The 26475-nt window shown below is 37.7% G+C and overlaps 1 non-coding gene across 1 annotated transcript; it reads left to right on the forward strand.

Moving 5' to 3' along the window:
* The first annotated feature begins 10332 nt into the window (after positions 1–10332).
* LOC145612917 (small nucleolar RNA R71) lies at positions 10333–10438 on the forward strand. Its single transcript, XR_014106821.1, has one exon. It is a non-coding gene; the product is annotated as a small nucleolar RNA R71 (small nucleolar RNA).
* Positions 10439–26475: the final 16037 nt, after the last annotated feature.

The raw sequence follows: 26475 nt of genomic DNA on the forward strand, positions 1-26475 counted from the left end.
AAATAAAATGAAATCAAACCTTTGCGAAATGAACTAACATAAAGACTATAATGCAAATGAATGACAATCTTTCTCAAGTAGTTAAGGTATGCACGTTTCAAGATATCCAAGGTTGATTGAAACATAGGGTATCTAGGCATAGGAACTAGTCATCAGAATCCACGTTCATCCCAAACAATCTTACCGCGTTCTCCCCACTAGTCTCAAATCTCCCCTTAGTGAGTGTCCCAATGATTCCTCGAAGGAACCGGAAAAAGAATTATTTTTAGGCTACTCGACAATCTTGACTATGAATCCCCTTTCCTTAGGCAATGACCCATGATGCCCTCCCCCGAATAGTGACTCAACTATCTAGGTCAAAAGGTCTTTCCCAAGGTTGTAACGTAAGGCAATAAGGGTGAAGGTAGGCTAAAATTTAAAATTTGGTGGTTTTCCTAATAGTGAAGCAAAGATTGCACATATCTTTACACCAAGACTAAGTTGTCACAAAACAAAAACAACACCCCCAAGCTTACTTGAAGCTATACTCACAAAAATATATACAAAAAGCGTACACGCTTCTCCCCCAAGCTAAAATGAAGCATTGTCCTCAATGCTTAGAAGGAGAAAAGAATACATCAAAATATTTTTGAATTTTTTGTCACTTTTTCAATTTTCTTTTTGTATTTTTTATTTTTATACGAATTTGCAATGTCCTTGCCTTTTACTTAATTCGGACGACTTTTCTATATGCAACTTATTAGTCCATGCCTTGTATGAAGTAGGACAGCTTTTTCACAAATATTTGCCATTATTCACAAAGAAAATCTTATCACAAACTTGCATTCATAAAAACCAAAACTCCAACTCATCTACCACAAACTCCATCTCAAATGATCATTATGCTTCACAAAAACAAAGAAAAGTAGAAAATGAAACAAAAGGTCAAATAACTAAAGATGTGGCTTGAAAAGAAGGGATAAGGCTCAAATGGTTGCAAGAAGGCAAATGTAAACCCAAAAATAGGAAAATAACAAAATATAACAAAAAGGAAAAATAACACCCCGAAAAATGTGCCTTTGTCCTTCCTAGATAGTTCGGTCTCGTGTTTGAGAATCATACATCAAGCTTTATTAGATTAGGAGTGCATAGTCAAGGATCCACGCCGCTCATTCAAAGAATGTTGAAGGCTAGAAAAACAAGTAACCTCACAAGGATGTGGCAAAAACTCACTAATGGTGTCAAATTGACTATAGGGAGCAACTACCAACATTCCACAAACAAGTAGAATCCGACTTCATGATCCACCTAGTTCAAACCAACTACCCTAGCATACACCTATCCTAGAGTCAACCGAACATAGTCTCAAACCGTGCATACCTTTACAACCTAGGAAGAAAATCATGCAAAAGACAAAGTCCAATGTACAAAGTCCAATTCAAAAGAAAAGTGAAAAATAAGGCCTCAAAATCATACCACAAAGAAAAATGAAAGAAAATAAAAGAAAGGAAAAATAAAAGAAAATAAAAGCAAAGTAATGGAACATAGAAAAGGAAAATAGGAGAAATAATATGAAATGGACTAGAAGTCAAGTTAAACACATAAGAATCCCAATCAACAAACAAGTGATCGATCGACATCATCGTCATCGATCCCAAACACATTACGTGTTAACAAGCATCCATCCTGGAACCATTCAACTTCTCCTAAACTAATCCTATTCTATGCAACCAAGAAAAATAAAGAGAAAAATAAGAAAGATCTCACCGGCTCCAAGCTTAGCAAAAATAAACGAAGTAAGTAGAAGCCACCTTGTTGCATTCCATAAACAAAAGCTTCGACCAAAAACCAAGTGAGAAAAAGAAAATAAAAGAATCTATATACAAAGAAAATTGTTAGTAACTTCCAAATGAAATCGGCCGAAAATTCGGCAGCATAACGACAGGAAATGAAAAATATATCAGAGACAGTGAAACATCAGGAAACATCATCAACAACAAGAATCGTCAGAGTAACAGCAGAGCAGATAGATAAGGAACAGAGTAAGTCATCATCAAAGAAATCAGCAGATAAAACATCACAGAGATATCAGAGCAGATAGAGGACATAGAGGATAAGAAGGAAAATGCAAAATGAACCACTAGTAAGGAGGAGAGCATGCAAACCACAACCAACCTAAACCAACTCCCCCAAGCTAGAAATGAGCTACCCCTCCCCCAAGCTAAACCCAACCATAGGGCAAATATGAAACACAATCATAAAACATGCACACGGAGAGGGGTAGCCAACATGGCTCACTCGGCACTAAAGTAGGGGGTAGAACTAGGACTCCCCCCACCCAAAGAAACAACCTCCTTCCCTTTAGCCCTACCTAACCTCCTAAGGGAATCAACAGCAAAATACTCAGACCAATCATCCAAAACAGGGGGACCTGAACGACCCCACCTCCCATTAGTCTCAGGGGAAGGGAAAGGAGCAGGGTTTGCTGAATCATAAGTCCAGTCACACCCTCCCGGCCTCTTGTAATCATAATCCCCTCTAGAGGTCCCACGAATGTCACTATGCGCCATATGTGGGCCCTCCCAATAGGGATAGCAGAGACGGGGCCCCACCGCCTTGTCAAAAGGCTCCCACTGTGGGATAGGGCCCTCTTGGACCGAGAGGTACGGGTAGTTCACATAAGGCTCAATATCCCCCCTAGAAACATGATAGTCATACACCCTCCTAGCATGATAATCATAGCTACCCTCAAAACAAGCATTCCCTATAGAAGAGGAAGAAGACAAGGCAAAAGTAAGGGCATCAATCTTTTCATGCAAGCTAGACAAGTCATGCAAGGGAGGAGATGAAGGAGAAAGAGGAGTAAGAGAAGAAGTACGTACGAGGGATACCTCCCTTCGATGATGAGGCCTTAGACCTTGGATGAGCATTACCCGAAGAAAGCATGGAAACCCGACGAAAAGAACTTGGAATATTTCTCTTGGGCGGCTTCCAAGGGTAGGATGAATTTTTGTCTCTCACCATCAACCCTTCGTAGGGAATAAGGCACCAATCGGTAGTCCTCGACACTTTCCAAATAAACAAATCATCCATGATGGTGCGCTCAATGAACTTTTGGTTGATCAAGGCAAACGTGCCCAACAAGAAAGAAGAAGACTTCTCTCTAGGGTCCTTAATCTCCTTAAGATCCCCAATCTTGGATGCATACGATTTGTTAAGTGACAACACAATGATGGTAATCATACCCCCTATTTGTATGCTTCCCGAGAGAAAGAAGTAGTCCCTAATGTCGATGAAACGGTCGAGCAAGTGCCTTACAAAATCGATCACCTCCACCATATCATCCCTGTATCGACTAGCCAACTTAATTGTTCTTGAGACATGGCTCCAAGAGATTCCTTGGAGAAAAATGCATAAGTAAGGATGCGGCTAAAATAGCGCATCGCTCCATGGACTATAGAGGCCGATTTTGAAGATTGAGCACAATAAGCGTCTTCAATAGAAATATCATCCCACCAATCATTCTCATCATACCTATGGCTGCGATGAAGAGCTTCATAGGCCGGATAAATCTAAGGCATACCCTCGATGGGCTCCGGAAAATTGAACATCTTGTTTAGGAATGAAAGGGGGATAGAATAATCGTTATTGAATACTTGGAAAGATAGTGTTGGACATTCATTGTCGTTGCCATCCTTTTGCACATCGAGCGATGATAGAAATTCATATGTGAGCCTTGCAAAGGTGGGAGCACTAAGGTCAATGAATTGCTCAAGGCCCAAATTCCGAGCTAACATCCGTACATCATCGTCGATCCCTAGAAGAGTAGTGGTGTCACGATCATAAAATCTCGTAGAATACAATTTCCTTGATGAAAGACTCTCGAAACGGTCCCAATGCTCTTGAACCGTGAACTTGATGTCGTATGTTTCTTTGATGGTGGAAGGTGGATCAATAGTTCTCTTAGAATTTGTAACCTTAGTGCGCTTAGCTTGCCTTGAACCACCCATCTACAAAATAATGGACAAAGAGAATGGTTTCAAAAATAGGAATAGTATGCCAAAAATTAATCATGAATATGGGGAAAAATAAAGTGCATAATATTCCATGAGTTAAGCAAAAATTCAATAGAGGTGAATAATGCATAATCAAGACATCACAATTGACACAAATATTACCCCAAATCACAATTAAGAAAAGCAACAATATACCATACTACCAACAACCACTTTCTTCATTATCAACATCAACATCAACAAAATACCCTAAAACTAAACATATGAAAATCTAACAAGATTCATGCCAAAATTCATAACATGCTCAAATAATATCATCATCATAATTAAATTTCACAAAACCAACATCAACATTTCCATAGTCATCAACATAAAAACAAGTAGTGGTAGTAATGGTGGTGAGTGTGAGGGTAGTACTAGTCATGCTCAAATTCTCATGAGGTATAAAAATTGAAACTTTATCACATAAAACATGCAATTATACTCTCAATTGATAGAAAATCACAAAATTGAAGCAAGAAAAACACTACTACACATAAACATCTCCAACAATCATACCAACAAGATCCAATTAAAAAGTACCCAAAATTTTCAAACTAGGAGTGAGAAAATTACCTTTCAAGATGTAGAATGAAGACTTGGGTAACAAAGTAGTGAGAATTATGGAGATTTTGATGTGGAAAGATGAAAAACAATATGATGAAAATGGAGGATAACTATGAGCAACCACAATAGACCTAAGAAGGAAGTAGAATGAAGTAGGAGAGAGGGAGAGAAGGAAAATCGGGCTTAAAAGAGGAGGGAAAACAAGCCCTCGTATACCTAGCTAGGTGCGGCCGCACATGAGAGATGTGCGCCCGCACAGAGCTCGTGTGCGGGCGCACACATACTGGAGATAAATTCCGAGTTTCTTCCTCCCTCATCTTGTGTGCACACCCCTATGATGGTCATGGGGAACCATATAGGCAGTAGCTACACTTCATATTAGAGAATGAAAAACATGAAAATCATGAAAATAAACACAAGTATCCACCATTCTCCATACTTACCCACTTTTCCAACTTCAGAATTGGGACAAGTTTACCTCAAAATTGGCATCAAAATTGTTGGAAATCAACTCAAACCATCCTACAACATCAAACACAACAAGATTAAATCACAAAAACACCATCAAAACACAAAGAAAAACCAAAAGAAAAAGGAAGAAAAAGTTAGAAAACACGGGTTGCCTCCCGTGAAGCGCTTATTTTAGAGTCTTAAGCTAGACATCCTCCACCTCTTTCAAGGTGGATCATAGAGAGTCATGTCATGAATGACCCCCACAAATACTCCATCATAATACCGCTTGAGCCTATGTCCGTTGACCTTAAAAGTTCTCGAAAAATCCAAAGGAGAAATTTCAATAGAGCCATTTGAGAACACCTCTTGAACAACAAAAGGACCGGTCCAACGAGACATCAATTTTCTGAGAAAAAGCCTCATTTTGGAATTGAAAAAAAGCACCTTATCCCCCGGAACAAACTCTTTCTTCTCAATGAGCTTATCACGCACCTCCTTAGTTCTAGCTTTATACAAGCTAGCACAATCATACGCATCCAACCGAAGCTCTTCTAACTCATGTAAGTCCAACCAACGTTGCTCACTCGCACTAGCTAAATCAAAATTGATCTTCTTAATAGCCCAATGAGTGCGGTGCTCAAGCTCAACCGGAAGGTGACAAGACTTTCCATAAACCAAGCGATAAGGAGTGGTACAAATAGGAGTCTTGAAAGCCGTTTTATATGCCCACAAGGCATCATCAAGCTTGTTTGCCCAATCTTTCCTACTCCTTGCAACCGTCTTCTCAAGAATCAACTTAATTTGACGATTAGATACCTCAACTTGCCCATTGGTTTGAGGATGATAAGGAAGACCAAATCTTTGGTTCACTGCATGCTTCTTCAACATCTTCCGGAAAGCATAGTGCACAAAATGGGAGCCATTATATCACTTATAACCGCTTTGGGGATGCCAAACCTAGGGAACATTATCTTTTTGAACAATTTCATCACCACTTTATGGTCATTAGTTGGAGAAGCAATGGCTTCCACCCACTTTGACACATAATCAACGGCAACAAGAATATATTGATTCCCATAAGAAGATGGAAAAGGACCCATAAAATCTATACCCAAACATCAAATATTTCCAACTCAAGTATTGGTTGTTGGGGCATCTCATTCCTTCTTGAAATATTTCCGGTCCTTTGGCATTGATCACAACTTTTGACATACTCCCAAGCATTCTTGAAGAGGTTAGGCCACCATAATCCACATTGAAGCACCTTAGATGCCGTTCTTGAAACACCCATATGACCACCACTAGGGTCTGTGTGGCACATCTTCAAAACATTTGGTATTTCCTCATTTGGCACACACCGGCGCAACAATCCATCCACACCTCTTTTGTACAAGATTGGTTCATCCCAAACATAGTGCCTAGCTTCTCTCTTGAGCTTCCTCCTTTGATTGTTGGAAAAGGAAGAAGGGAACTCCCCACAAGCAAGAAAATTCACCAAATCGGCAAACCAAGGGAGCTCCTTCACATTGATAACATATAATGAATCATCCAACATCCGGTCCTCTATAGGAGACCCATCATCTTGAACTTGAAAATCCTCAAGTCTAGACAAATGATCCGCAACAACATTTTCCGCACCATTTTATCCCGGATCTCAAGATCAAAAGATTGAAGCTCAAGGACCCAACTAATCAACCTTGGTTTGGATTCTTTTTTTTCAAAGAGATACTTCAAAGCCGCATGATCGGTGAAAACTATAGTCTTAGACCCCAACAAATAACAACGGAATTTCTCAAAAGAATGAACAATAGCCAAGAATTCCTTTTCCGTTGTTGTGTAATTTCTTTGAGCACCATTGAGAGTCTTTGACATATAATGATGACATGGAGATTTTTGTCGATTCTTTGACCCAACACACCTCCTATGGTCGTATCACTTGCATCACACATAAGCTCAAATGGCAAATCCCATCTAGGGGCTTGGACAATAGGAGTAGAAGTCAAAGCTTTCTTCAATCTATTAAAAGCTTCCAAACAAGCATCATTAAAGACAAAATCAACATCTTTTTGGAGAAGATCATTTAAGGGCTTAGCAATGAGAGAAAAGTCTTTGATAAACCTTCTATAAAATCCGGCATGACCCAAAAACGATCTTACCCCTTTCACATTGACCGGAGGGGGCAACTTCTCTATCACCTCAATCTTAGCCTTGTCAACTTCAATGCCTTTATTGGAAATTTTATGGCCTAGAACAATCCCTTCTTCCACCATGAAGTGGCATTTTTCCCAATTAAGCACCAAATTGACCTTTTCACATCTCTCAAGGCATTTTTCAAGATTTTTGAGGCAATCCTCAAATGAAACACCTCCCACGGAAAAATCATCCATGAAGACTTCCATTTCCTCTTCAAGCATGTCCCCAAAAATGCTCATCATACACCTTTGAAAGGTCGTCGGAGCATTACACAATCCAAAGGGCATTCTTCTATATGCAAAGGTACCATAGGGGTATGTGAAGGTTGTCTTTTCTTGATCCTCGGGATGAATAGGAATTTGAAAGAATCCCGAATATCCATCAAGGAAGCAATAGAATTTGTGCCTAGTCAACCTTTCAAGCATTTGGTCAATAAAAGGGAGAGGGAAGTGATCCTTTTTGGTTGACGTGTTTAGACGTCTATAGTCTATACACATCCTCCAACCGGTGACCGTTCTAGTTGGAATGAGCTCACCTTTCTCATTCTCAACTACGGTCATACCCCCCTTTTTAGGAACGACATGCACGGGGGAGACCCACCTTGAGCTTGAGATGGGGAATATGATTCCCGCATCCAAAAGCTTGGTGATCTCTTTCTTGACTACTTCTCACATTTGGGGATGTAGTTTCCTTTGTCGTTCGATAGAAGGTAGGGTGCCTTCCTCAAGTGTTATGTGGTGTGTACACAAGGTGGGGCTTATGCCTTAAAGATCATCAACTGTGTACCCCAAAGCACCTTGGTGCTTTCTCAAAACACCACATAACGCTTGAGCTTAACTCTCACTCAAGGATGCACTAACAATAACGGGATATGTAGAATTAGGGCCTAAGAATTCATACCTAAGGTGTGATGGCAGAGGTTTTAGCTCTACCATGGGAACACCTTTACCTTCTTTGGTTGAGGCCACTTGCAAAGCATCTTGACTTGATATCCCCATACAAGTTTCTTCTTCACTCCCTATATTGCCTCCATCAAGCAAATCTTCATACAATTGCACTTCCTTGGTTGGGATACCTATCTTTTCCTTATTCAACAAGACACACTCAAGAAGATCATTAGATGTGAGCAAGTGCTCATGCATGGAATTCACAATATTATCAAGCACTTCAATTCTCATGCAATTTTCTAAAGAAGAAGAGGGATATTTCATTCCTTCATTCAAGTCAAATTCAACTACTTCCTCTCCAATCTTACGAGAAATCTTAGCACTTTTAACATCTATCATAGCCCCCGATGTAGCAAGGAAAGGTCTACCTAAGATGATAGGTATTGTAGCATCTTCATCCATATCCAACACTACAAAATCAACCGGAATAACAAATTTCCCAACCCTTAAAGGCACATCTTCTACCTTTCCTTTAGGAATCTTGATCGACCTATCGGCTAATTGCAAAGTAATCTTTGAAGGTAGAAGTTCTCCTAGACCTAATCTTTGATAAACCGAATATGACATAAGGCTAACACTAGCTCCTAAGTCACATAAGGCATTATCAATTTGGGTCTTGTTGATGGCACAAGGGATGGAAAAATTTCCGGGATCCTTCAACTTAGGAGGCATCTTGTTCATGATGATTGCACTACAATGCTCGGTAAGGCTAATGGTCTCCACCATATCACAAGTCCTTTTTCCAATCAAAATCTCCTTAAGGAACTTAGCATAGTTTGGCATTTGTTCAACAACATCGGTGAAAGGAAGAGTTAGATGAAGTTGCTTAAGCATCTCTACAAATTTCCCAAATTGCTCATCCAACTTATATCTATTATATCTTTGGGGATAGGGAAGCCTTGGTTTGCAAACCTCTTTCTCTTTCTCTATCACCTTCTCTACTTGTTCCTCATCAACATTTTCACTCAAAGGACATTCACCACCTTCAACTTCAATGGAATTCTTACTAGTGCTCTCACTAGCAACACTCTTCTTAGGCACACCTCCCTCAACGACCTTACCACTTCTAGTAACAATGGCATCCATAGGGTTCCTAGAATCTAGGCTAGGTGGAGTCAAAGAAGAAGAGTTTGCATATTCCTTGAAAACACTAGTCAATTGAGAAAGTTTTTCTCTCAAATCCTTGTTATAAGCCAACATGTAATTAAACTTCTCTTCATTCAAAACCATACACATTTCCAAAGTTTTGGCTTGTTTCTCAATGACACTTTCCAAAAATTCCCTAGAAGAAAATGATTGATCATGGGAATTATCATTTGAACTTTGAGCATTTGGAACTAAATCAATTGGGGAACCATCTGGAAAACTTGCTTAAAAATATCCCCTAGTTTGATTATTCCAATTACCCCTAGTTTGATTTTGGCTCCTTTGTTGACCATGGTTATCATAATCTTGATTATGATCCCCATGTCTATGGCCATGACCATGACCATTACAACCATGATGGTTATAGTTACCATGAATCCCTTGGTATCCATGATTTCTACAACCTCCATTTTGGTTATAATCATCATGATTCATATGATAATTCCTATTTCCAACATTCCTTTGAACATCAATTCTAGGTTCATAAGCATGATTATTGACATAATTCACATGTTCCATTTCACTTCCATCACATTCACTACAAGGAACATTTGGGCACATAGAAGCATTATGATCATTCATTCCACACAATTCACATGGCCAACATTCCACAATCATGCAACAAGAAGAAAGATTGGAGTTAGAGTGAGAAGATGTACCTCTCCCCTTAATTTGGGAGGGAAGAATTGGAGCTTGGGAAGGGGGCTTCTCAAGCTTTTCATTGAGAGACATAACTTCTTTCCCCAAATCCGCAATCAAAGTAGGCAAATCATTGATGGCACTAAGTTGTTCGATCGAGTAACCTTTGCTTGTTGGTTCTCGATCTCTCCACTTCTTGCCAATTCATATAATGACGAACCACTTCATCAATTGCATCAACCACTTCTTCTTCCATTTTGTTCATGATTGGGCCTCCGGCTCCGGCATCCAAACTTGCTCTCCCATGAGAACTCAACCCACCATAAAAGATATGTATGATTTGATAGGTAGGAATCCCATGGTGTGGACACTCCCTTTGATAATCCTTAAATCTTTCCCATGCTTCATAGAGACTTTCATTTGGCTTTTGCTTGAACCCTTGAATCAAAGCTCTTGCCTCCGCCGTTTTCTTTTGAGGATAGAAATGGAACAAGAAAGCTTTGGTGACATCATCCCAAGTTCTCAAAGAATTGGGCTTCACTTCCTTATCTAGCCATTCCAAAGATCTTCCTATGAGAGAGAAAGGGAACAACTTAAGGCGGATGAATTCTTGAGACACTCCATTAACCTTGATCGTGTTCCAATATTTTTCAAACTCCTTAAGATGGTTCAATGGGCTCTCGTTCTTTGCCCCACTATATTGTCTCCTCTCAATAAGGGTGATCATTGCCGGCCTAATTTCAAAATCGTTTGCCGGTGTTGTAGGTGGAGCTATGCCGCTCTCATACCTATATGCACCGGGCACTCCAAGTTCCTTCAAGGCAACTCTTGAATTACCTCCCATGGCTTGGGATCTAAGCACACAAAACTCAAAGAAAATATTAGTAGCACGGCTTTAAGTGTATCCTAAAGTGTAAAATCTTTTTGTATTTTGCAAATAAAGTGGAATAGACTCAACAACAACATGCACTCAAAGCACCATTCCCCGGCAACGGCGCCATTTTGGTGGGAAGGAGAACGGTAGGTCGTTAGGCTACCACCCCACCCAATCAAACAAAATTTGTAACTCAACTAACCCCTATAAAGTGCAGTGGTAAGTCAAGGTCGAACCCAAAGGAATGGAGGTCGAATGCACAATGCCTAGTCAAGCTATTCCGAAATCTAGTAGGGGTTTATGGTAGAAACTAGAGCTAAGCTAGGCAATGCAAAAGCTAGTACTAATTGAATGCTAAGGCACTAGGGGAATGGATCCACATGCATCAACGATGAAGTTCAATCAACTTGGGGAATCAATCAATCAAGTCAAGCAATGTGAGGGAAAACCGAAATTGCAACCAAGAGAGTACATCAAGCTATTCTGCTAGAGGTCTAATTAGCATCAACTACATCAAACATTAGCTAGGAAACTTCAGAAGATATCTCAATCGAGTAAATGTAAGCCACAAATCAATGGTCCGTATCAATGTGAACTCACAATGCAATCTAGTGTGAATAACAAGGGTGATCAAGCCTAATCAAGCACACACATGCACAAAATCAATCAACCAATTTAATCACATTATCAACTCAATCAATCCCCCAAATTAATCTCAATTCATCGTCAATACATGCTTCACCACTACCCTAGCAAATAAACTACTCACAATCCATGAAGAACATCAAATTCAAAGCTAAACTAATCATCTTTCCCAAATTCATCAATTGAAATCAAATTGAAACCAACAAATTAAATCAAAATCAATCAAATTATCAATTAACCAAATCAAACAACAATACTAATGAAATCAAACATTGAATTGCATTAAAGAGTAAAGAATCCTTACAAACTTGATGTAAATCAAATCAAATGAAGCAATCTTCAATCATCAATCATCAAACCCACACTTTCTCTCTCTAAAAATGATAAGAACTAGTGTTTTCTCTCTCTAAAATCTAATCTAATCTAATTCTCTCTAATGAAGACCTAATTCTCTCTCCATAAATGGAAAGAAATAACTATCAATCCAAAGAGGAAGTTGGGAAAGACGTCCAAAAATAGACCCACGCCGGTGCGGGCGCTCGAAAGAGAGAGAATGGTGCGCACGGGAGCACACCCAGACAGGTGCGCCCGCACGCACCTGGTGTGCGGCCGCACTCGACAGATGTACGGCCGCACGCACCTGGTGTGCGGCCGCACTCGACAGATGTGCGGCCGCACACTCCTCTAGTGCGTCCGCACAACTCTGCTGCTTCCTTCTCTTCTTCTTTGTCCTAGCTCATGCGGTGCACACATCCTAGATGATGATGATGGAGGACAAGGTAGGCAGGAACTTCCTTGAATTCCTTGAAGGGTAGAGGCCATGAGGAAAGCATAAACAAGACCTTGATGCATGCTCCTTGGACCTCCCTTTGACTTGAGACTTCTTGCACAAGCTTTAGGCATGAAAATCAATGGAAAACTATGGAGAGGAAGCTCGGGAATCCTTGGACAATCAATCACAACCTACAATCAAAGGATAAAAAGCAAGTAAAAGGGAAAAATAGCAAGTAAACTAGAGAAATGCATAAAATAGAGAAACTAACTACAAAAAGCATAAAATGAAGAAAACAAGAATAAAACTAAGGAGAACTAAAGAAAAGAGAGATAAAATGAAATAGAAATCATCCAAAAAGGGACCAAATGAATGCCATAAATGTCACTCATCAATATTATTAAATGTTGAACCTTTTTTAGTTCTACCTCAGTGTCAAAGACACCTTAAACGCATAAAGCGCTAAAAACCCTATCCCTTGGTGTTAAAAACACCTTAAGTGCACAAAGGCACCAACATACTATTTATTCCTCGTGTACATAGACACTTATATAGCTCCTTCCTCATCCTTAAAGCATCAATAAAAATTATATGAACCATAATAAAATTCCTTTTCAATATTCCAAACTAAATTAAACAATTAGTTTAATTAAACATGCTCTTTATCATGCCATAAATAAATATGTGGTTCATAAATAATATTCCAAGATACTCATTTCCATTCAATAATCCATCATAAATAAATCATGCTTCATAAATCCAATCACCAATAACATTCAAATCATAATTTTCATTCCAAACCTAGCATGACATTACTTGAAATCAATCAAATACATTTAGCATGCTACTACATCAACATAATTATGCTAAGTACGCGAACGTGCCTTGAATACGATCTTAAAATCGCCACGACTAGTAAAAATTGCTTACTTCGAAGTCTCCTACACATTAAAATTATAATAGAGTATTAAAATCCACTCTAAAAAAATTTCCAGCAATATATACTATTTTAAAACCCCTAATAATTTAATTAGAGTAAGCTGAAATTATGTTTAAAACACCATAATTAAGTCCCAATTAATGGATAGTTAAAAATTCCTTCAAGGACATAATATTAAGTGTTCTACATAAAATTCCAGCACTTTATTTTGATGAAAACTTGCTGTAATTTAACCTTAAAACACTTTAATTGAAGATCTAAACATTAATACATCATATACTTTCAATAATTCATAAATCAAGAACCCAGAGTTTAAAAAATTGGGGATTTTTAATTAAAAACCAAATCTGAAAATTAATTAACATAATTACTACAATCAAACATCAAAATTTAAATAATTTTTATTTTTATTTATAATGAGATCTAAACATAAAGAAACGGCAGCCACCGGCTACTGGCAGCGGTGGAGGGGAGGGCAGCCGAAAAAAAAGAAAGAAGGGGAAAGGGAAAAGAAAAAGAAAGAAAAAATAGGAGGAGAGAGAGAGAAGTTTACCTTGGGTTTTCTCCACTCTGGGCAAAGTTGATTTGCCTCACAAGTGGGATATTTATACCCCTTCTCTACTAACCCTCTTCCCTAAACTTTCCTCTTTTAGATTTTCTTAATTCCTTCCTTAATAAAACTTGTTAAAATTAAACTTTCTTAAAATAAATCCCCAACTTTTATAATTAAAATAATTGAATAAACTTTCCTTTTATAATAATATTAATTAAAATACTATAATTAAAATAATTACAACTATTTAAATACTTTATAAAATAAATGCTTTAAAAATACGTATAAAAATACGGGGTATTACAGTCTAACTCATGTTGGATCAGACAGTCATACTCATGTTGGAGCAGATAGTTTGTTTGAATAGAGTATATCTGGCCATTGGCCTCTTTTTGAAAAAATAGACAGCTGCTAAGCCTTTATGACTTAACTTCTAAAAGTTTAATAATGTGAGGGACGACTGTTTTGGTACAGTCGATTCTTTAAGACAAGTTTTGGACGTCTGCTTTTGGGGAAGACAATCCCATTACAAATTAATTTAAACAAATTATTAAACAGGTAAGGTCGTCTGCACATTGTGCAGATATTGCTCTAATAAGACTCTGAGCTTGGTCCGTCGGCACATTGGACAGTCGGTGATACAACAAAATATTTAAAAGACAAGTCTGGAAATGAATGCAGATTTTCATTAATTAATCGAAAATTTACAAAATTCTTAGAAGTAGTACTTTTTCAAGTTGTCTACATTCCAAGTTCAGGGGCAGCTCCTTGCCGTCTGGTTTTTCCAGGCGGTAGGTGTCGTCTCTTACTTCTTTAAAAACTCAAAATAGGAAAATCTATGATATTACCGCCACCGTGAAAACGACTAAGGCAACTATCTAAGACACACAGCGGAAGACTAAACTCAAAACCATTCAAAACAAGTCAACTTAAGAAGTCAACGTAAGTGATGAGTCTATTTTATATATATATTTTATTACCCGTCCTACGGTCATGTTTGTGCTTATTTGAGCTCTACGGAGCTATTTTTATTACTAATATATGTTTTCTAGTGTTTTTATAGAGTTGGTATATTTTTGTAGCAATTTGCAGATTTATGACGATTCTCGAGCTTATTGAGCCACTACGAAGATAATGGAGTTTGATCGTATTTTATGACCGTAGATTTAAAGCCCAAGATCGAGTTAAAGGAATTTAATTCGGTGATTAAGGGCTCGATTAGTAAAGAAGTCCAATTATAAGCTACTATTACGGATCAAGTAATGAGGCCACAAAACATATGACAAATAATAAAGGTCTAAGAGTAAACAAGAAGGTCCAAGGAAGAAGCCCATATAATATCACATCAGGTATGCTGGGCATAAAATGGCAGGGCCGATCGGGTGGCCCAATGCCCGATCGAGCGAGTGTGTAGCTTAAGTCGGTTTGCTACAGCTTTAGGCCCATTGATAATATCCGTCTTTCACGGATTAAAGGAGCATGTGTGTGGGCTATTTTGATTTGGGCTTGTTAAGTTTGGGTTTGTTTGCTGGTGATGTCGGTGTAGTAGTAGTACTTGATGGGGATTATAAGTTTATTTGTAATCAAATTCCTTTTTCTTTCTTATATAAAGGTTTAGGTAGTTACGTAGGGAGTTAGGCAAGTTTAGTGAGATTTATTTGTTTTGTTTTTCTTAGTTAGGGTTTTTTCCCTTTTCTTATTACTTTTATACTAGTATTCTCTTTATCTGAATTCTTGCTTTTTATCATACTTTCTTTAACCGCTTTGATTAGTTTAATTTTAATTATGCACGAGTAGTTTAATTTTAGGGTTCATGGGGGATCCATAATTAATATGAAGGGATAATTTGTTATTGTTGATTTTTGATATTGCACGATAATTTCTTATTATATTGTTTTAACGCTTTACGACCGAATTATGAATCGAGTAGATGTTATTTGCTTGTAAAAGTATAGCAATATTGAATTGATAATTCGAGCAGATGTTAATTTGATATTAAAGGCTATTTTCAATAGGAACTTAGATCTAGTAAATTGCGAGAGCCTGTTAGATCCATATGTTGATTAATAAATTGCGAGAGCCTGTTAATCATGTTATATGTGCAATGTTAATTATTGATTGTTATGTTTTATCCTTGAATATTAATTATTGGTAAACCTGTGACCCTAGGCCTTTTATTATTGATTTCTCCTACTCTTATTCTTCGTAGTATAGTTCCTTTAAACAACAACAATTTGGTCCTTGATAATCTAGATTATATTAATTAATTAGGAATGGAAAGACCAGTTTACCTGTGGATTCGACCCTACTTCCCTTTCTACTTTAGTTCAAGGACTTAGGTAATACTTTTGATTAGGTGATACGACTTTAGCCTGTTAGTAAGTCAAATAAAATCAACCTACAACTTGGAACTATTGTAGACCTTAATTAAAACCAATTAAATACGCAAAACCTTTGCGTTAGTCTCATCAGCAACCATAACATAATATAATCAAAATATCAAACACATCATATCTAATAGAAACTAACATGATTCACTCTTTATTCGTGCCCCATCATGAATATGCTTCAATACCCGAAAAACTTATCTCTACTTGTTTCCACTACTCTCCATTAAAAATGTGTCATCATAGGGTTAAGATAAAGACAAGGCAAATAACACACAAACACACACAATCAGTAAAGTTGAGTACATAAGCCTATTTAAACACACTAACATGCTTTCACCTATCACACACACTTACCTCAATGCACTTGTTTACAAGCACACACAACATTCAACAAGACTTTTCAACTAGACACTAAGGGCCTGTTCACATTTACTTAATTTCAGTTCAGTTCAGTTCAGTTCAGTTCAGCTCCAATCAGTTCAGTTCAGTTCCAATTAGTTCAGTTCAGTTCAGTTCAGTTCAGCTCTTAATTTCCCTCTCACATAAAATATTCATTTCAGCTCAATTTAGTTCAGTTCAGTTCAGTTCAGTTCCAATCAGTTCAGTTCAGTTCAGTTCCAATCAGTTCAGTTCAGTTCAGTTCCAATCAGTTCAGTTCAGTTCAGCAGCTCAATTCAGTAAATATGAACAGGCCCTAAATTATTTATTTAGCATTGATTACGCATCGAACAGGTTTCCCACTCTACCTCCACCAAATAATTGAGGTTACTGACACGAGAGCTAACCGTGCCAGCATCAAAACAACACATAGGTGGCGGAATTCCTACGCATAATAAAAATAAAAAGGAATGTACAGCGTCCTGTACTCCAGTAGAATTTATGGTTAAATATAAAACCCTATAAGTCCCCTCATATATTCATACTCAAGGTATATACGTTCCAAAAGTTTTGGTGTGTAATCTCTTTCACTTTACGTTATTTATAGATTATTAGACTTGGTGATGACTCTCAAACCATAATCATTCAATCAACAATAATTATTCAATCAATCAAACATACCAATTTAATTCTTGAATTGTAATACCCGTATATTTTATGATTTTACAAATTATAAAATTAGAGTTGTATACTTTAAATTTTATTTCTTATCTTATTTGATAGTATTTATATCCTTTAACCCTACATTATTATTTTATAAAAAAAAAAGAAGAGCCGTGTATTTCCTTTGGCTGTGCGTGAAACAAACCAAACTAACCATGATTTGTTTTTTTTTTTTTTGCGTGAAACAAACCAAATTAACCAAGATTTGTTTTTTTTTCTTTTTATTCTCATCATCATATCTAGTGTTTAATATGATGATAATAATAATTTATATCATTATGGTGAGATCAATAGAAAGCTACACAAATTGCAATGTCACTTGGTATAATTTGCCTTGAATATTGTCATTCCGTTGTACTTTGTCGAAGGTAATGACACGATCTCAATTAATTTTGTGATTTGTTTGGTTACAAATTGTTAGTATTAATTATTGTACTTTGTATTGTTATGTTTAAATTTTATAATTTGTGAACTATATATGATCATGATTTATATGTATATGATTAATTAGTATGTGGTATTATGTGATTTAATTGTTTACGATTGATAATTTCTAAGGTTTTAATAGTGTCTCTATTTGGAGTATTGTTTTATCGAGGTTTTAGGGTTGTTAATGCAGAGTATTATTTTTGGGTTGAGATTTGATTATTTTGGGTGCTAGTATTATTACCCTAAGAGTTGAGATATTTATTAATCGAATTGTTATGTTATTTGGGAATTTGTGCCATTGTTGAAATATACATTATTAGTTGTGAATGATTATTTGATCAAGTATGAGATCAAAAGGTTGAGAAATTATTATTTTGTTCTTGGTTTGAGGCTCGGCGTTATAAACCTTAGTCCTTGGCATGTTGGTAAGGAGATAATGATCATGAGTTAAGAATGAGGTACAATCTTTATTATTTATTTTTCTATGGTCCCCTACAGTGGGAATTGGCCCGTATGTGGTCTGGTTCAAGGTGTTTTCTGGTTATTGGGAGTATTCAAGTTTTTATACTTGTTGGTTTATTTATTCGAATTACCCATGTCCAAGGCTAGGTATAGAACAAAGAGCATGGCACACTATTGGTTATGAGTTGAGTAAAGGATTATTATTATTCGAGGTTGAGTTGATAAAGGTTATTTTCAGAGTACAATGTGTTATGTAGTTTTAAACTACATTATTTAATTGAGCTAGTGTTGCTAATCATTCTATTATACTCTGTATTATGATATGTGATGATTACTCAGCTCTTTGCTGACGTGTGTGTACTTTTGTTGTGCTACTTGTGTTTGCGGCCATGTCTTTTTCTTATGGTGGCCCTGCGACGATCTATTTTGGAATTTGTCCTTAATGGTGAGCAGAAAAGATTGTTTAAACAGGTTGATCAAGTGATCGTAGCTAAAGGAGCTCAAGTGTTTCGATTAATTTGTTTATAACGAATTTGTAAAGTTGTATAAATAGCTCACCTAGTTTATTGGGTTGTAATTATTGGGACTTTTGTAAGCCTTAGCACTTGATAGGTTGTCAAGTGTGGCAGTAATACCTCCGATTTAGGTGTATGCTTCCGCAAATTTTATTTAAAGGTTGTTTATTTTTCCTTTATTTATTGTTTATTATTAGCTAGTAAATCGGGGGTGTTACATGAATAATTAGTGACTGACAAGGGAATAAACACGTCGTCAATTATCTATCCCTAGATCAAATATAATTTATACACCTAAACAAACCTAATACAAGTATAAGGCAAGCATAGGGGTCGAACCACAAGGAGACATGCATAAACGCCAAATTCTCTACTTAATACTTAAGCTACCTCGGAACAAGAAGTGTGAAACTAAGAGATTAAACTAGAGATTAAGAATGATTAAAAATCAATATAACTAAGCACCCAGGGAAGTAGGTAGATGTAGTTGCCAATTGATCATGCAATAACACGGAAGCAAAGCAATGGTAAACTAAGCATGCAAGAATATCGAATTAAAGCTCAATCTAACCGCCTTCCGGGGTTAATCAATTTCTCCTAACATAGCCTCCATGATTCCACACTAGAACCATATATTAGAAGGTGCAATCAAAGAACTATCGATAACAATGAACCTTAACTAAGTCAACTTCCGTTTCTTGTTAGCAAAGATTCACCTTTAATCAACTAACAATGTGCACTTGCAAGAAGATTAAAGAATATCAAACATACAAAGACTTTAATCACCATTAACAAAACCCCAACATCATAAGCATGAATCAATCAACAACTACACCATCCCCACACCCTTGGCTAGGTGACTACTCACAAACCATATTGAAGACAATATCAATCATCAAATCAATAAGCATCAACATGATCAATAAGTAAAGAAGAAAATCAAAATAAGCAAACAAAACTAAATACAGAAGTAAAGAAAGAGAGTAAGAGATTGCTCATTAATTGAAGATGAAGATTTACAAAGATTCAATCAAGCTCCTTCTTCAATATCCAAGTTCATCAATGGAAATCCACGCTTTCTCTCTCTACTAATGAAGTTTCTCTCACTAGATTAGGGCTAAAATGTACATGATCCTCTCATTACAAACCTAGGGGTCTTTATAAGCCCCTCACATTACTCTAAAGATGGATTAAAATGCACGGAAATACCCACGAGAGCGGCCGCTCCATCGAGGGTGAGCGGACGCTCTAGAGTGTATTAATCAAAACAGCCGCCTTACTGGAGCGGGCGCTCTCCCAGACAGGAGCGGGCGCTTCAGGTGTGGAGCGGGCGCTCCTCTCTGGTGGAGCGGACGCTCCATAAGTCTTGAAAACAGGGGATCAGATGAGAAAATGCAGCGGGCGCTCCTCTCTGGTGAGCGGCCGCTCCTCTTGAAAGCTCCGGACTCTTTCTCCAAATCCATGCTCCTCTCTTCCGCTATTCCAATGCACTCAAAAAGGTTGACTAAGCCTCGAGCAGAATCACACGAGCACTCGATTCAACCTACTCAAACACTCATACACAAACATAAGTATAGAAAAGAGGGAAAGCGACAAAGCAAGGCCAAAAGCAAAGGAAAAAGGAGGGGAAAACACAAAAAGGAACAAGGCAAAGCAAACTAAAACAAAGTTCTTGAAAAGGCTCAAACAAGTGCCAAGTGAAGGGAAAAATCCTTAAAGAAAAGGATAAAAGAGTGGTATAAATACCACTCATCAAAATCCCCCACACTTGTCTCTTTCTTATCCTTAAGCAAGAAGAATTAAAACAACGAGCAAACACAACAAACATAAAATGACAAGGCTTATGAAAATCAATCAAGTACCACGGTGATAAATGCGCAATTCGGGCTCAAATATAATGACATTGATCAAAGAATACCTACCTTTCTCAATTCAAGAGGGAAAACACGCTTTAAGATGCTCAAGGTTGAAAGAGACAAACCTAAGCTAAGCATAGAGAACTAATGATTTCATCCTCCACCCTAGCCCCATCCAAGACGGTCCACGTTCTCTCCGCTAGCTTCAATTCATCCCCTAATTGGCTCCTCATGATTCCGCGAGGGATCCGGAAAAAAATAATTCTATGTGGAACAACGAGGCTATCCCGACATCTCAACTATGCGTACTCTCTCCATAGGGTTGAAATCCATCTCCCTCCACCGTTTCCTTGACCACGCCCCTCTAAAGTCCAAGGGTCTTAGTTAAGGTTGCAATGTCATGGCTAAAGGTTAAGGAAGGGAATTAATTTGAAAACTTTGGTGGAAACTCCTAGGTGAAGCATAAGAGTGGCCATCTCTCAATAACAACATAGGAATCTAACCTAAATTTCAAATCACAACCTTCAATATAAATTACATGACAATACTACTCTCCTTTTTTTTTTTCTCAATTTTTTTTCAATTTTTCCTTCTCTTTTTCCTTTCTTTCTTTCCTCTTCATATATATATATATATATATATATATATATATATATATATATATATATATATATATATATATATATATATATATATATATATATATATATATATATATATATTTATTTATTTTTGAACGGTGTTTGGTTTGCATAAATTACAACTTCCTTGCCAAACCTTTTGCACACTCTTTCATGAATAGACTTTCAAGACCTCATTCGAACCCAATTACACAACTTCCATGCTTAAAATCAACACTCTCAAACTCGAACCTCACAAGCCGATGCTCAACTAACTACAAGGGTTGGTAGAACATAGGCCGCTAGGTTTGTAATGTGGTTTAACCAAGAAAGGGGAAATAAGGCTCAACATGGCTAGCAAGAAGGTATATGTAAAATAAAAACCAAATTTGTAACAAAACACAAGGAAACAAAGAAAAATGAGAAGAGATACCCTCTTCCTCCTCTAGAGTTATATGATCACGGTCTTGGGAGCTAGATACCAACATAAGGATTAAGACACGCATAGTTAAGGATCCAAAATGCCGCTCAACAAAAGTGATGGAGGCTTGAACAATAAACGCTCACATGGGACATGAAAATAAGAAAATACCAACCAAGGGAATCCTATTCACTACGGAGAGCAACACCATCTTACCACTTTCCCGTGAACTAGGGGTTCAAACGTCCTCAAGAGTTTTAAACCGGGCTACCTTAGCTTAAAATGTGTCTAGTTCAACCCTAAGCACTCTCAAACCGTGAAGACTCTCTTCAACTAGGAAGGTAGGCATTCAAAAATATGTCATAACAAAAGCATATAGGTCCACATTTCCAAATGAACGAGCAAATTCTCAATTTTCAAAAATTTTCTCTTGTCATGATTATGAATGTCACATAAAGGAAAGAAGAAAAGCAACTCACAAAGGAAAAAGGAAGAAATCAAAACTGTTCATAAGAGAGGCATGCAAATCACATAAATCCCAATCGACATACAATGATCGTTGAATACAACATCAACGATCCCAGGTTCCTTAGAACCAAATCAAACAACCTCGAACCATTCAACTTCTTCCTAATCTAAACTAAACTAAGCAACCAATCAAATATTTAAAGAGTTGAGAAGGGAATTTGTCACCCAAATATGCTTAGAAAACGCAAGTCCACTATCAATGAAGCTCCATTGCTTGGAAAAATTTGGGGAATGCGCCAATAAGCCCTACAAAATGTCAAAATCCAACACAACTCGGCAAATATTCGGTTAGTAGCAAGAGACATATAAAATGAAATGAAAAGAAAGCAAAATAAAGAAAAAAAAACTGCTAAGAAAAAGAACAAAGAAAAGAAGAAAAGGTTTGGATTAAAGGGGAATTTGGATTTTTGAAATTGGGAGCAAAAACAACACAAGGTTATCATCAAATCATCAAAAAAATTTTTTTTTTTAGAGAACATAGAAGGTGAGCATCAACCAACATCGAGAAAAAAAACCATGCAAGAGACACCTATTGGCCATGAATATGCCCCATAGAACAAAGCCCTTAAATGAAACAATGAATAAGCACCCCCCCACACTTGAACGAAAAACCGTCCTCGGTTTGATCAAAAATGGGAAATAGGTGGGAGGAAGGGCTAAACTCGGCCCGAGGGCCCTAGTCCTCAATGTGAGAACTAGAGCCCTCTCCATATCGACGCCACTCATAGTCGACGTCGATAGGAGGGCCATGGGGATCCCATCCATCGGTGTAGCCCGGTGGAAAACCACGGTTCCGGTACAACTCTTGTTGATAGTCCGAAAGAGGGTCAAATGAAGGGGGTATCTCAAGAGGCTCGGATGTATACATGGGGTAGTTAGGATCCCCACGGTAATCACATCCCCCCGGTGCCTTGTAATCGTACCCCTCAGAGGTGGGGTAGTTCACACGGGGGCCCCCTTGAGATGAAGGCCCGGACCAATAGGGCCAAACCGGTCGACGGGGAGTCCCGTCAACATGCGGTTCCTCGTAACAAGGAACCGGCCCCTGTTGGGGCGGAAAATACGGGTAGTTCACCGGTGGGTCAAAATGCCCTTGGTTTACATGCCAATCATAAATGTTGGCGTTGTAAACCGAGTTCCCATCGGCGACTTCCGTCAACCGGTTTACTTGCATGGACAAATTTTGAAAAGCGGACTCGATGTTAAATGAGGAGGAAGAAGAAGAAGCCATACCTCCCCCACTAAAGGGGGGAACGTTCACTTGTTGAGACCCTTCCCCATAGTGGAAGGATTGATGCTCGAAATGTTGCTGAAAACCTTGTTGTTGTTGTTGAAATTGTTGTTGTTCTTGGAATTGTTGTTGTTCTTGTTGGTCAAAGTGCTGCTCTTGTTGCCGCCTTTACCTTGGGGCCCGGGGAGCTCTCTCCCTCAATGACAAGCTACCCTCCTCAAGGTTAGCTCGGGGAACGCGCCATTGATTTTCATCTTCTGGCGGGTTGGTGATGTAGTCATTCGGGAGGAGGCACCAAGAAGAATCGCGGACCATCCAAACCCGCTCATCTCCTCCCACGCGAGTAGGCACCTCGGGAATCATCCCGGCCGTCTTGAGGGTGAAGATGAAGATTTACAAAGATTCAATCAAGCTCCTTCTTCAACATCCAAGTTCATCAATGGAAATCCACGCTTTCTCTCTCTACTAATGAAGTTTCTCTCACTAGATTAGGGCTAAAATGTACATAATCCTCTCATTACAAACCTAGGGGTCTTTATAAGCCCCTCACATTACTCTAAAGATGGATTAAAATGCACGGAAATACCCACGAGAGCGGCTGCTCCATCGAGGGTGAGCGGACGCTCTAGAGGGTATTAATCAAAACAGCCGCCTTACTGGAGCGGGCGCTCCTCTCTGGTGGAGCGGACGCTCCATAAGTCTGGAAAACAGGGGATCAGATGAGAAAATGGAGCGGGCGCTCCTCTCTGGTGAACGGCCGCTCCTCTTGAAAGCTCCGGACTCTTCTCCAAATCCATGCTCCTTTCTTCCGCTATTCCAATGCACTCAAAAAGGTTGACTAAGCCTCGAGCAGAATCACACGAGCACTCCATTCAACCTACTCAAACACTCATACACAAACATAAGTATAGAAAAGAGGGAAAGCGACAAAGCAAGGCCAAAAGCAAAGGAAAAAGGAGGGGAAAACACAAAAAGGAACAAGGCAAAGCAAACTAAAACAAAGTGCTTGAAAGGCTCAAACAAGTGCCAAGTGAAGGGAAAAATCCTTAAAGAATAGGATAAAAGAGTGGTATAAATACCACTCATCAGTGACCACATCTTTAAATATAACTAAAGTAACAACCACTGACATCATATTGTCCACGTGGCGGCTTTGCAAGAAAAATTTTCCTACCTAAATAAAATATGATGTCATTATATTTTTCTTTGGTTTCAAAATGCAAATTTAATTTCATCTCCTTTTAATTTATCTATACTCTTTAGTTATTTTCGGTCGATCACCAACTCTTTGTATCTAATGCATCTTTCCCTTATGCTTCATAAAATATACACTTCGTAAAATATATACTCTATGATTTTTTTTAATAGCATATATTCTATGTATCTTATATGCGGTAATTAAGTAATATGAATACATAAAATATATACTCTACCTATCAATGAAATTTTTAATGTCGTGTATCACATGAGATTAATCTAGTAATATTTAATGTTGAACCCTTTATAAATCTACCTCGCTGTCAAGACACCTTTAACGCATAAAGCGCCACAAATCCTACCCCTCGGTGTTAAAAACACCTTAAGTGCACTAAGGCACCAACATACAATTTATTCCTCGTGTACATAGACACTTATATAGCTCTTTTCCCATGCTTATAGTATTAGTAAAAATGATATGAACCATAATAAAATTCTTTTTCAATATTCCAAGTCAAATTAAACATGTAGTTTAATTTAATATGCATTCCAACATGCCATAAATAAAAGTGTGGTTCATACAAACATGCCAAAATTTAATTTTTCATTCCATAATCCATCACAAATAATTCATGCTTCATAATTCAATCACCAACATCAATAATCCACAATTCCAAACATAAATCATAGCATGATACTACTTGTAATTTAATTAGCAAGTATAGCATGCTACTACATCACCCATAAATATACTAATTAAGTATGCGAACGTACCTCGTTTAATCCCTTAAATTAGACGATTACACTACAATAATTCCCGAATCAAGTCTCCTACACAAAGGGACAATAACACTATATTACTTCTCCTTGTATACACAATTTCCAGCAACTTAAATTCACTTTATACTATTTAAAATAATCTGAAAATTATAGTAAAACCATTCATTCAACTCCTCTTCAATGGGTACGTAATTAAACCCTTTTTATAAAACCATCAAAATTAGTACTTTAGGCAAAATTCCAGCATTGTAATTTAATCGAAAACCCATTAAAATTTCATCAAAAATCCATAAAGATACAATCTTTAAGCTCTATTATCACTTAAAATCAATGGGTATATAAAACCCCCAAATTAATTGTAAGTTAGAATCCTAAAAATCAACACTTTAATAATTAAAACCCTAACTTTTAATCCTTTATAAAATCTGAAATTAAAACACTTTATACTCTAAAATTTACAATCTTTAATCATCAAAACATTATTGTAAACCATACTAATCATGTTTAGACAATTAAAATCAATACCCAAAAATATTAAACATGAATTAAATCAAAACGCATGAGAGAGAAGAAGAAGACCACCGTGGTTGGTGGTCGGCCGGCTGGGCGACGGATGGGCGGCACTGACGTGGCAGGAGGGTGGGGTGACGTGGCAGCATGGTGAGGTGGCCTGGCAGTCTCGCGACCATGAGTGCATGAAATCATGTTCACGTAGGGAAAAAATGAGTAAGGAAAAAGAAAAAGTAAATTTTACAAAAAACCACCTTTTATAAGCATTTTGTTTGCAAGAAACCACCTTATAAATTTTTTTTGCAAAGACACACCTTAATCAAATTTTTTTTTGCAAAACCAAACCTTTATGCCGGAAATAGAGTCAAACCCTATTTTCCGACGTTGACTACGCCATTTGCACCCACAAAACTGACAGTGGAGCGGAGAAGGGTGGCTACGTCGTTAAAGGAGGGTTTAGGGTGGTCAACGTCGTTAAAGGGGTGTGTTTAGGGTGGTCAACGCCGTAAACGGGTGGGGTGCTTGTGTACATTCGTTACCAATTTGGGGTTAGCTTCCCTTGCTCGTTCGCCCTACCGACTGCTTCCATTTTCCGTAGCACAAAATCCCCAACTTTCAAAGGGTGCTTGTGTACTCTTTTGTTATAGGCCCGAGTAATTCTCAAGAGGTAGA

This window comes from Chenopodium album, chromosome 24 (assembly GCF_948465745.1).
Source record: "Chenopodium album chromosome 24, dcCheAlbu1.1, whole genome shotgun sequence".
In the NCBI taxonomy this organism is placed as follows: domain Eukaryota; kingdom Viridiplantae; phylum Streptophyta; class Magnoliopsida; order Caryophyllales; family Amaranthaceae; genus Chenopodium; species Chenopodium album.